Consider the following 10504-nt stretch of genomic DNA (forward strand, 5'->3'; position numbering starts at 1 on the left):
AACTCCTCCGTAGTTTCCAGGTTACCTCACATTGCTTTACCTCTTGCCACGAAAGGGACACCAAAGCAAAATTTCTGAAAGTGACCATTCAACAAAGTCATAAAACCAAACTCAGGAAAGAACTTCCACAGTAGGTCCATTCCCTGGCTTCAGTGGGGACCTGAGGTTAACCATGCGTTGAATAGTATATTCTTCCAGTTCTGTGACTACAGTGATTCCATAAACCGCTTCAATGATTCAACCACCCAGTCTGATGGACTTTCCTTTAATGCAGCGGCTGCGAACTGGGGCGATTTTGCCCCCACAAGGGACGGACATCTGGTAATGCCTGGAGACCCTGTCGACTGTCACACCTGGCGAAGGTGCCACTGGCATCTGGGGCGTAGAGGTTAGGGGTGCTGCCAAACATCCTACAAGGTACAGGTCAGCCCACACAAATTACCCAACCCCGAAGTCAACCAACCATGTTGAGGCCAAGAAACCCTGCTTTAGTGGAACCTAAGTACTGCCTTCAGATGATCTTATCGGCTCTAACTATAAACAACTAACTTCAAAAGTAAAGAGCCAGAACAGGACCCCAGACCTCTCACCAAGTGCCGGGAGGAGTGACAGCATAACTGAGGAGCTCCAGGCAAACGGCACAGCCCCGGACACACGTCAGCAGTATCAGTAGTAGTCTCTGTCGGGTAACATCCCCATCATTTGGAAACTCCCTGGATCTACACGTTGCCACACAAGCTTGACAATTTTCCCCCACTGTCCACCTACTCCCTTTTCAGTCCCCACTGTGGAGTTTTCTAGTGCAGCCCACAGGCTTTTTTTCTTCTGCATGGGGATTAAAAATAGCATGAAAATCAAGTCAGAAGACATGAAACTAGTAAATAACCTAAGGTGCTTTCCATCCCAGAAAGTCTATGATTTAACAGGACTTAAAAGGTTTGTAAATCAGATCTGGAACTTGAAAAAAGATGGGCAGCTTAAAGAAACAGCCCCATGAATAAATAAACATCTAACGTAAAATAATCATCAAAAGAATATTCGTGCAGATATATGTACGTAACTGCACAGACCCGGCTGAAGGAGGAGAATAAAAGGGAGCTGAGGGCTTCTCTGGTGGCGCAGTGGTTGAGAGTCCACCTGCCGATGCAGGGGACATGGGTTCGTGCCCCGGTCCGGGAAGATCCCACATGCCGCGGAGCAGCTGGGCCCGTGAGCCATGGCCACTGAGCCTGCGCGTCCAGAGCCTGTGCTCCGCAACGGGAGAGGCCACAACAGTGAGAGGCCCGCGTACCGCGAAAAAAAAAAAAAGGGAGCTGAAATGGAGTGCTATTTCTTAAAACTGCATTGGCAGGAAGCATGAGTGTTTAGAGGCTAAAAAACAGAATTTACATTCTCACGTATCTTAAAAGATGACAGAACTTTAAAATTCACAATAGAAAAACCTTTTAAACAAATCTTAACGAAAAGAAAATCTCAGGCTATAGAAACCTTACTGATCAATACGGAATTGATAAATAAATTATGGCCAGTGCATATATGACATGGCCATTAAAAATCACATTGAATAAGATTTAGTGGCTTGGATATATGCTCACAATATCGTAAGGGAAGACAAACAGTATATATGATATCAATACTGTAGCAAATGTAAATATATAGAAGTGAATAAATATATACAAGGAAAGAAATACTCTTGCACACCAAGAGAGACAGGGAGGAGAATGAGGTCTGCCAAAATGTTCACAGTGGTTATCTGAGGAGTGGGAAGGGAATGGCTGATTTCTATTCCTACTTTGTGCTTTTCTCCATTCTCAAATTGTCCTACAGTGAGAATCTTTTGTTACGTTTTGTACTTACAAAACGAATATCAATACATTATTACAAATTTATACCAAATTGTTTCAGGAACTGGCCACAAAATGAGAAAAAACAAATGTGAATATGCCAACTTTTCAATGAAAGAAACCACCTTCAGAATCAACAAAAGCGAACCTCTATTGAGTGTTATGATTACGTGCCTGGCACTTTTCTAACCACTACAAATGTATTAACTTATTTAAACCAAACCAAAAAAGATGTGTAAAAAGAGCCCTGGAACACCAGAACCTGTGAACAAATGTTAGTCCTGCTATGAATTTCCATCTCAGTTTCCATCGCTTGAAATGAGGGAGTTGGACGATCTTTAAAGGTCCTCTCAAGGCTACACTGAGATTCTACATGTAAAAGACTGTGGGGAAATGAGTGTAAGTTAGCTTCTGGAGAATGAAGGGGCAGCTGCATGCCATCTCAAAAGCAAGACCCTACTAAAAAGGAACATATGATATGTCTCTCAGTTCCTCCTCCTTAATATTTGTACAGCACATTTCATAACATGTTAAAAAAAAAATCAACCAACGTTTAAAGGCCTACATTTCCCCAATACTTGCACACAACTGATCAAACGGAGATGAACTCTGGCATCTTAAGAGAATCACTGAAAGGTTCCATTTGTTAAACACTGTGGTTGCTTTTCTGTAGTAAACAAAAACTTTAAGTAACACTTTAATCGCCTTCTGGGTAGGACCATTTTAGAGTCTGATTAGAGGGATTTAAAGACTTAACTGGGATTCACCAAAGGGCGTTCCACCTCTGAAACAGAACCAAAACCCCAAAGCAACGCTGAACGGAAGATGAGGGGCCAGCATGCGTGACCTCTCTGGGGAAATCGCAGCTGCGTCGCTGAGGGAACGTGGGCTTCCCAGGTCGATGTGGGGTTATTCCCGGTTCAGTGGTCCACGTGTGGGTCGGGAGCAACCACGGAGGTGTGGGAAAGACGCTGACCTGTTTGGTCTACTTCGTGTCTCACTTGCCACCATGAAAAAACAGCTTCGTGGGTATCTTTGGTAACAAAATGAGTAAGAGAGAACTGCACGTCTGTTAAAAACAAAAACACCGGTGGGTCTATGATGGGATTACCGAGGGAGAACACTCCCAGGCTTAAACCACACTTTGTGGATTGAGGAAACACAAAGACGCGAGACACAAAAATTCAGAACGCAAGTGAGAGAGACACGTTCGGCTGCAACACAAAAAAGAGAAGCAAGACTACTTGAAATTGGAACGGCCCTGGGACCCGCGGGCGCCCGGGGTCCCGCTGGGGTCGCAGCCGCCCGCCCGGCGCCGCCGCCCCGCAGCCCACACGCGTCCTCCCCGCGGGGCGCGCGGCAAACCAACAGCGACAAAGCGGACCCTACTACTTCCCGGCGCCGGGCCCCAAGGCCGGGCCGAGGTGCTCGTCGCGGGACGAACTGACCCCGGACCGCCACCGGGCTGCCGGCGGGCCGCGCCTCGTTCCGGGGCTCCCGCGGGCGCGGGACACAGGAACCTCGGAAGGGGCGCGCCCGCCGGCCCGCCCGGCCCTGCACGCCCGGGTCCCCGGCGTGTCGCCCCTGCCGCCTCGCTCCTCGCGGGCAGGAACGAGAGTCCCGGCGCCGAGCCCGCCGCCGTCCCGGAAGCCACCCGCCCCGGCCGCCTCTTACCTGCGCCCGCCGCGCCCCGCGCCTCAGAGCGCCGAGTGCTGCCGCCCGAGCCGCCGCCGCCCCTCCGCCGGCCCAGGAGCCCGCGGCCGCGCCTCCGCCATCTTGGCTCCGGTCGGAAGTGACGTCGGTTGGCGCCGGCCGCACGGCCTCCGGGACCCGCGCTACCCGCGCGATAGCCTAGGGCCGCGACCCCCGGCTGAGCAGACCCCGACGCGCCGCTGCCGGAGGGCCCAGACCCGGGCTGCACACACCCCGAGGGCCCGGACCCGGGCCGCCCTGGTTCAGAGGCGTGTTCGCCCCGGGGCCCCGACCTGTGTTCTCGCGGGCTCGACGACCTGGGCCGCACGCGCCACGACGCGCGCCATCCTCACGGGGACCCCGCGGACCCCAGCGCCGGGGCTCGCCGCCACCAGTCTGCGCCGGGGCTCGCCGCCACCAGTCTGTCCGCGCCAAAGGCTTGGGATTCTGCGCGATCGAAAGTTACTGCAAGAACCCACAGCCTTTAATAAAAGGCAGAGGGTGAAGGAAAATGGGTTCATCACTATGTCCCTGTCAAATGAGTAAACACAGACCCCATTTTTCCCTGTTCCCTAAAGGACCAGTCTAGCTTCCCCCAAAAAAGACCCAGCTCCAAGAGGGTGGATGCAGCTGGGTTTATTTGCGCATTCATTACAAACAAGTGTTTCTTGCCTGCCCGCCATGTGTCTAGCACTGTGCTACGTGCTGGGGCTACAGCACAGAACATGACATTGGTCTTGTCCTTGTGGAACTTGTGATTTACAAACGAGGAAGCCAACAGACAGCCTGGGTGACAACGAATGACTGCTTTCATGGAGATGAACGGGGTTGAGTTGGGGATGTCTGTTTCGACATCCAAGGAGCGATGTGTATCAGACATCTAGCAGGCAGTCGGCAAGGAGTCTGAAGTGGGGGAGAGAGGTGCAGGCTGGAGATGAGATAGAAAGTTGGGGGTCTATCGCGTATGGATGGTATTTAAAGACATGATCACTTCAAGATAAAGCCTTGAGAATGAAAGCAGGAAGAATCTAAACGAAATGGGTGACCTTAGACTCCGTGGAAAAGCCCCACCCTAAGGAGGAGACATACTAAAGCGCAGTTACTCTTTGGAAACTTCTGAAGGAGCACACAAATCCGTTTATGTAACTAGGGTTTAATTTTAAGAAAACATGATGAGTCAACATGTATTATCATCTTATTGTGGAGGGATGATGCTAACGACCTAGTCAGGTATACTGAACAAATGAAGATAATCTCATCAGATAAATTTTTATCAAGGTCTTAAAAAGTGACAGGGTCAGCGCAGAGCCTAAGAAAAAAATAAAATCAGACCTCAAGCGTTTACTTATTTCTTCCACTGATATTCAAGGGAAAGAGACCCTAGATTTAAGAGATACTTGCATGCATGTCACTAAAAGTGTGTACTCTGCTGTGGATCAGAGCAGACATCAGACTCTTCCATCCCTTACCTAAATCAGTGCCTCCCAACGTGATCCCTGCATCGAAATTACTTGGAGTATCTGAAAAAAAAAAAAAAAAAGAACGTGAGGGAGACTCGACCGTTCCATCCACAGTCAAAACACCAATGTACAAATCAAAAACCTTTTTTAAAAAGCTATGTGCCATGTGGCATTCAATAGAATGCAAAGGAAAATAAAGGAACATTAAGCTAGAAGTGACACAGTGAACCAGAACATGTACAAGATAGCATCATGCCAAGAGATGGTTGACAGAGTAGTCAGTGGTTGTCCTCCCTGTCACTAATCTAAAATGACTGGGTGTTTTAGTTTTCTGTAGATCTTGCAGCAAATTACCGCAAACTGGGTGACTTAAAACACCAGAAATATTGGGTTGGCCAAAAGGATCGTTCGGGTTTTTCCATAGCATCTTACGTAAAAACCCAAATGAATTTTTTGGCCAACTCAATATATTCTCTCACAGTTCTAGAGGCCAAAAGTCAGAAATCAGTGTCACTGGGCCAAAAATCAAGGCATCAGCAGGACCACACTCCCTCTGGAGGCTCTAGGGGAGAATCTTTACTTGCCTCGTCCAGCTGCTAGTTGGTGCCAGTGTCCCTAGGCTTGTGGCTGCATCAGTCTTCAAGGCCAGCATCTTTAACTCTCTGCTCCATCTTCACATCACCTTCTCCTCTGTGTGTGGTTGGATTTCCCTCTACCCTCCTCTTCTAGAGAAACATGTAATTGCATTTGGGACCCACCCAGGTAATCCAAGATCATCCCCTCATCTCAAGATCCTTCACTTAATCACATCTGCAAAAACCTCTTTCCATAGGGGATTAGGACATGAACATATCTTTAGGGACCATTATTTAGCCTGCTACACTGAGTATATCTTCAGCACTCCTAAATTCCCCCCTTCATCAGCCATCGTTTATTTTTCATCTGCATGTTTCTTGAACATTTTATATTTTTCAACTTGTGCCACTGCTCAGGATAAATAATTATATGTATTTTGTCGACTTAATCCAAAAAAGATACGAACTATTGATAATACAATGTGATTTCATGAATGTTTATTATCTGATATGCTAAATATTACTCTTTTGTCTCTTTGAAAAGGTGAAAGATATCGCTAAAGGATGAGGGAAGGATTTTGAGACATTTCATCACATCTCATGGGCCATTTCTGTATTAGGGGTATGGAAATATAAAATGCACTCTTTGTCTGGAGCTACAACGGGAATGAAACTCCACTTTACACAGATACATCTAGCACAGGTCCCGGCCAGTTTTGTACCTTGGCATGACATACCGTTACAGAGGACAGTCATCACCATTCGTCATCCCGGTACCCAGAAGAGTGTCTGGCATGTAACAAACGCTACATAGATATTTTTAGTGGGAAAAAAGTCTTCTCCCTCCCTCTTCTGATGTGGCTGGATTTGAGCAAGTATGTGTTGACCAAAGGCTATGTGATAAGCACTATCCTCATTGACAGATGAGGAAATGGAGGCCAGGAAAGCTTAGTTAGTAACAGAACCAGGTTTTGAACCTAGACAGTTTAGCTCCCTCGTTAGCTGCGGGCTTAACAAGTAAACTCTACTCCTCACGCCACAACCCCCAACAAGAAAAAGCTTGAGAACTGCTACAGGCAACTCTGCTACTACATGCTCTCAACTAGTTATTCCTCAACCAAGATAACTGGGGTAGGAATTGGGAAGTATTATTTTTTAATATCTGCATAAAGAGACCATTCTAAATACTCTCCCTGGACTGTCAAGCAAGAACACCAGGGGGAAAGGGATTAAGTGTCTAAGAGCAACTGCATCAGATGAACTCATATCTTGTTCAAATAATACATCACTTACTTTTTAAAAAATACTGAGCCCCCTTTCCTCCTGAATGCAAGTTGTTTTGAACGAGATCCAGAGTCTCTTCTTCCAGTGTCTCCACCTCACCCTCGCCACTCACCATCCCTCTGCCAAGTCCTTTACCCAAGCAAGGAATGACATCTGAGCAAGCACACCAGCAACTGGAAGATTCGATACTTGGATTCTGGGTTCAGATTAAAGACGAATGAATGAAGTTCAAAGATAGAAACTCTGGGGACTAAAGATACAGCTTATTGCATGATGGACTCTTCTGGCTGCACAGTTTCAGTGCAAAAACTGCAGCCTCCCAATGTGTAGACGAATCTTAGCCGCAGTGAGATTTAAAGGTAAGAAGGGGAAAGGAGGGAACCTTTATTGAGTGCCAGTCTGCGCGGGTGCTTTCTACTACATTCTCACTTAAGGCTCATGACAATGACAACAGTGGCTGCTGTTTTATAGGTGAAGATGCTGAAGTGCAGACTGTGGGGGACACAGCTGGTGGAGAGGCAGGGTTCAAGGACTCGTCCAGGGTCAAAGTCCACGATCTGTCTACTGGCCATGCTGCTTCCCAGGCATCAAGGTGCTCTTAGCACTACACTCTCTAGGCACTAGGGAGAACACAGAAGGACAAAAACGCCACCCTGCATCCCAAGAACTTAGGGTCTAGTGGAGCAGCCTGGACTTGCTCACAAAAGCACAGCAGGGCTCAGTGTAAGACTAGAATGGCGTCCTTATGCTCCCCATGTGTTCCGTGAGGGTTTGCGCCCCACACCTTTTTTTTTTTTTCAATATTACTTCAAGGCAACCTACTGAATGGGAGAAAATACATCTGATAAAGAGTAAATATATAAAGAACTCATATAACTCAATAGCAAAAAAAAAAAAAAAAAAACCTTATTAAAAAATGGTCAGGGCTTCCCTGGTGGCGCAGTGGTTACAAGTCCGCCTGCCAATGCAGGGGACACGGGTTCGTGCCCCGGCCGCGAAGATCCCACATGCCGCGGAGCGGCTGCTCCCGTGAGCCATGGCCGCTGAGCCTGTGCGTCCGGAGCCTGTGCTCCGCAACGGGAGAGGCCACAACAGTGAGAGGCCTGCATACCGCAAAAAAAAAAAAAAAAATGGGCAGAGGATCTGAATAGACATTCTTCTAAAGACATACAGATGGCCAACAGGCACACGAAAAGATGCTCAACATCATTAATCATAAGGTAAATGCAAATCAAAACCACAATGAGACATCACCTCATACCTGTTAGAATGGCTACTATCAAAAAGACAAGAAATAGGGGCTTCCCTGGTGGCGCAGTGGTTGAGAGCCCGCCTGCCGATGCAGGGGACACGAGTTCGTGCCCCGGTGCATGGTGGGGGAAGATCCCACATGCCGCGGAGCGGCTGCGCCCGTGAGCCATGGCCGCTGAGCCTGCGCATCTGGAGCCTGTGCTCCGCAACAGGAGAGGCCACAACAGTGACAGGCCCGCGTTCCGCAAAAAAAAAGAAAAAAAGACAAGAAATAATAAATATTGGCAAGGATGTGGAGGAAAGGGAACTCTTGTGCACTGTTGGTGGGAATGTAAATTGGTGCAGCCACTACGGAGAACCACATGGAGATTTCTAAGAAAAATTAAAAATAGCACTACCATATGATCCAGCAATTCCACTTCTGGATATTTATCTGAGAAAATGAAAACACTAACTCAAAAAGATATATTCACCCCCATGTTCATTGCAGCATTATTTATAATAGCCAAGATAAGAAAGCAACCCAAGTGCCCATCAGTAGATGAATGGATACAGAAGATGCACTGTGTATATATATGTATATATATATATATATATATATGTATGTACATACATATACATTGTGTGTGTATATATATATATTTTATATTTTTATATATACACACAATGGAATACTCCTCAGCCATAAAAAAGAATGAAATCTTGCCATTTATGACAGCATGATGGGCCTTGAGGGCATTCAGTTCAGTGAAGTAAGTCAGAGAAAGAAAGACAAATACTGTATGATCTCATTTATATGTGGAATCTAAAAAAAGAAAACAACAACAACAAATACAACATGCTCATAGATACAGAGAACAGAGGTGAGGGGTGGGTAAAATGGGTGAAGGGAGTCAAAGGTACAAACTCCCAGTTATAAAATAAGTCATGGGGATGGAATGTCCGGCACGGCAACTATAGTTATAATCCCTTGGTGCATATGTGAAAGGTGCTAAGAGAGTAGATCTTAAAAGTTCTCATCACAAGAAAAAACTTTCTGTAACTATGTATGGTGACGGATGTTAACTAGCCTTACTGTAGTGGTCATTTCGTAATACATGCTCATATCAAATCATCTTTTTAGAAGGGAGGGATGTTGGGGAGGGGTGGACAAAAGTGAATGAATAGTATTTTGTACAGCAGTGGTTTGTCTAGTATCCTTTGCTGGATTGGAACAGCAACAAATAAAGAATCACGTAGAAAGAAGGAAAAGAAGAGAAAGAACCAACTCCAAGATGCTAACATTTCTAACCAATTCAAATTCATGACCCCTAAAATAACTGTAATCCATACTCTAAAAATAATTCAGAGCACTGTATCAAGATTTTTCATCACACCTCTTATACCACATATTTAGAACTAAACACATTAATAAATCTGTTAAAAAGTTCGGAATTTCCCGCACAGATGTCCCTAAGTAGCGGCATTCACTCCTATTTCAGAACCACGAGTGTAACAAGCTCAGAGGCCAGTGTAGTTTTGTTCTAGAGGATACAAAGGGAAGTTTATTAAAGGCTTCATCTTCCTTGAAGGCAGAATTAATTCACTGATACACCACCATGAGAGCATGAATAAAACATATAGGTTGGCAACAAAGACACAAAGTGAAAATATTTTTCAGCAGGAAATAGCAAACAGCCTGAGAAGGAATAGAAGATAAATCAGGTAGAGAAATACGCAGACAGCACTGAGGTGGTAAAGCCCCAGCCTGCATTTGTTTCCCCAGATTGGAAGCTCCTGTGTGTCTCTTTCCAGGACATCTATGGACAGGACCGCCTGTCCTACCTACCCAGACAGAGCTCATTCATCATTGACATGAGTCGCCACGTCTCACCACCCACACCTGTGTTCTGGAAACGCTTTGCTCCCTGTTTTTCTTCACCTTGATTTTCATCTAGAATTCACTCATCACCCCTTCTCTCCTCAGCATTTTGATGAAATCTTCCCTTAGGACTTATATTAGATTCCTAGGGCTGCGTCAACAAAGTACCACAAACTGGATGGTTTAAGACAACAGAAATTTATTCTCTCATAATTCTGGAGGCTAGAAATCTGAAATCAAAGCATTAGCAGAGTTGGTTCCTCCAGGAGTCTCTAAGGGAGAATCTGTTCCATGCCTCTCTCCTAGATTCTGGTGGTTGCCTTGGCATTCCTTGGCTTGAGGACACATCCTTCCCAACCTTCCCAATCTTTCATCTTCACATGGTCATATTCCCTCTGTCTTTCTGTGTCTTCGTGTGGCCTTCTAGTGAGAATTCTATTCATTGGATTTAAGACCCACCCTAGTCCAATATGACCTCTTCTTAACTAATTACATCTGCAAAGACAATATTTCCAAATAAGGTCACGTTCTGGGGTT

At 46.2% G+C, this 10504-nt stretch overlaps 1 protein-coding gene across 1 annotated transcript in view; it reads right to left on the reverse strand.

The window, feature by feature from the left end:
* Positions 1–3535, reverse strand: part of PRDM2 (PR/SET domain 2) — a 119341-nt gene extending 115806 nt beyond the window's left edge. Inside the window, exon 1 of the mRNA XM_027110118.1 lies at positions 3519–3535. The gene's annotated coding sequence lies outside the window, so the exon portion shown is untranslated. The remainder of the gene's footprint in view (positions 1–3518) is intronic.
* Positions 3536–10504: the final 6969 nt, after the last annotated feature.

This window comes from Aethalodelphis obliquidens, unplaced genomic scaffold (genome assembly GCF_003676395.1).
Source record: "Aethalodelphis obliquidens isolate GAN/ISIS:26980383/991018 unplaced genomic scaffold, ASM367639v1 scaffold9, whole genome shotgun sequence".
Classification (NCBI taxonomy): domain Eukaryota; kingdom Metazoa; phylum Chordata; class Mammalia; order Artiodactyla; family Delphinidae; genus Aethalodelphis; species Aethalodelphis obliquidens.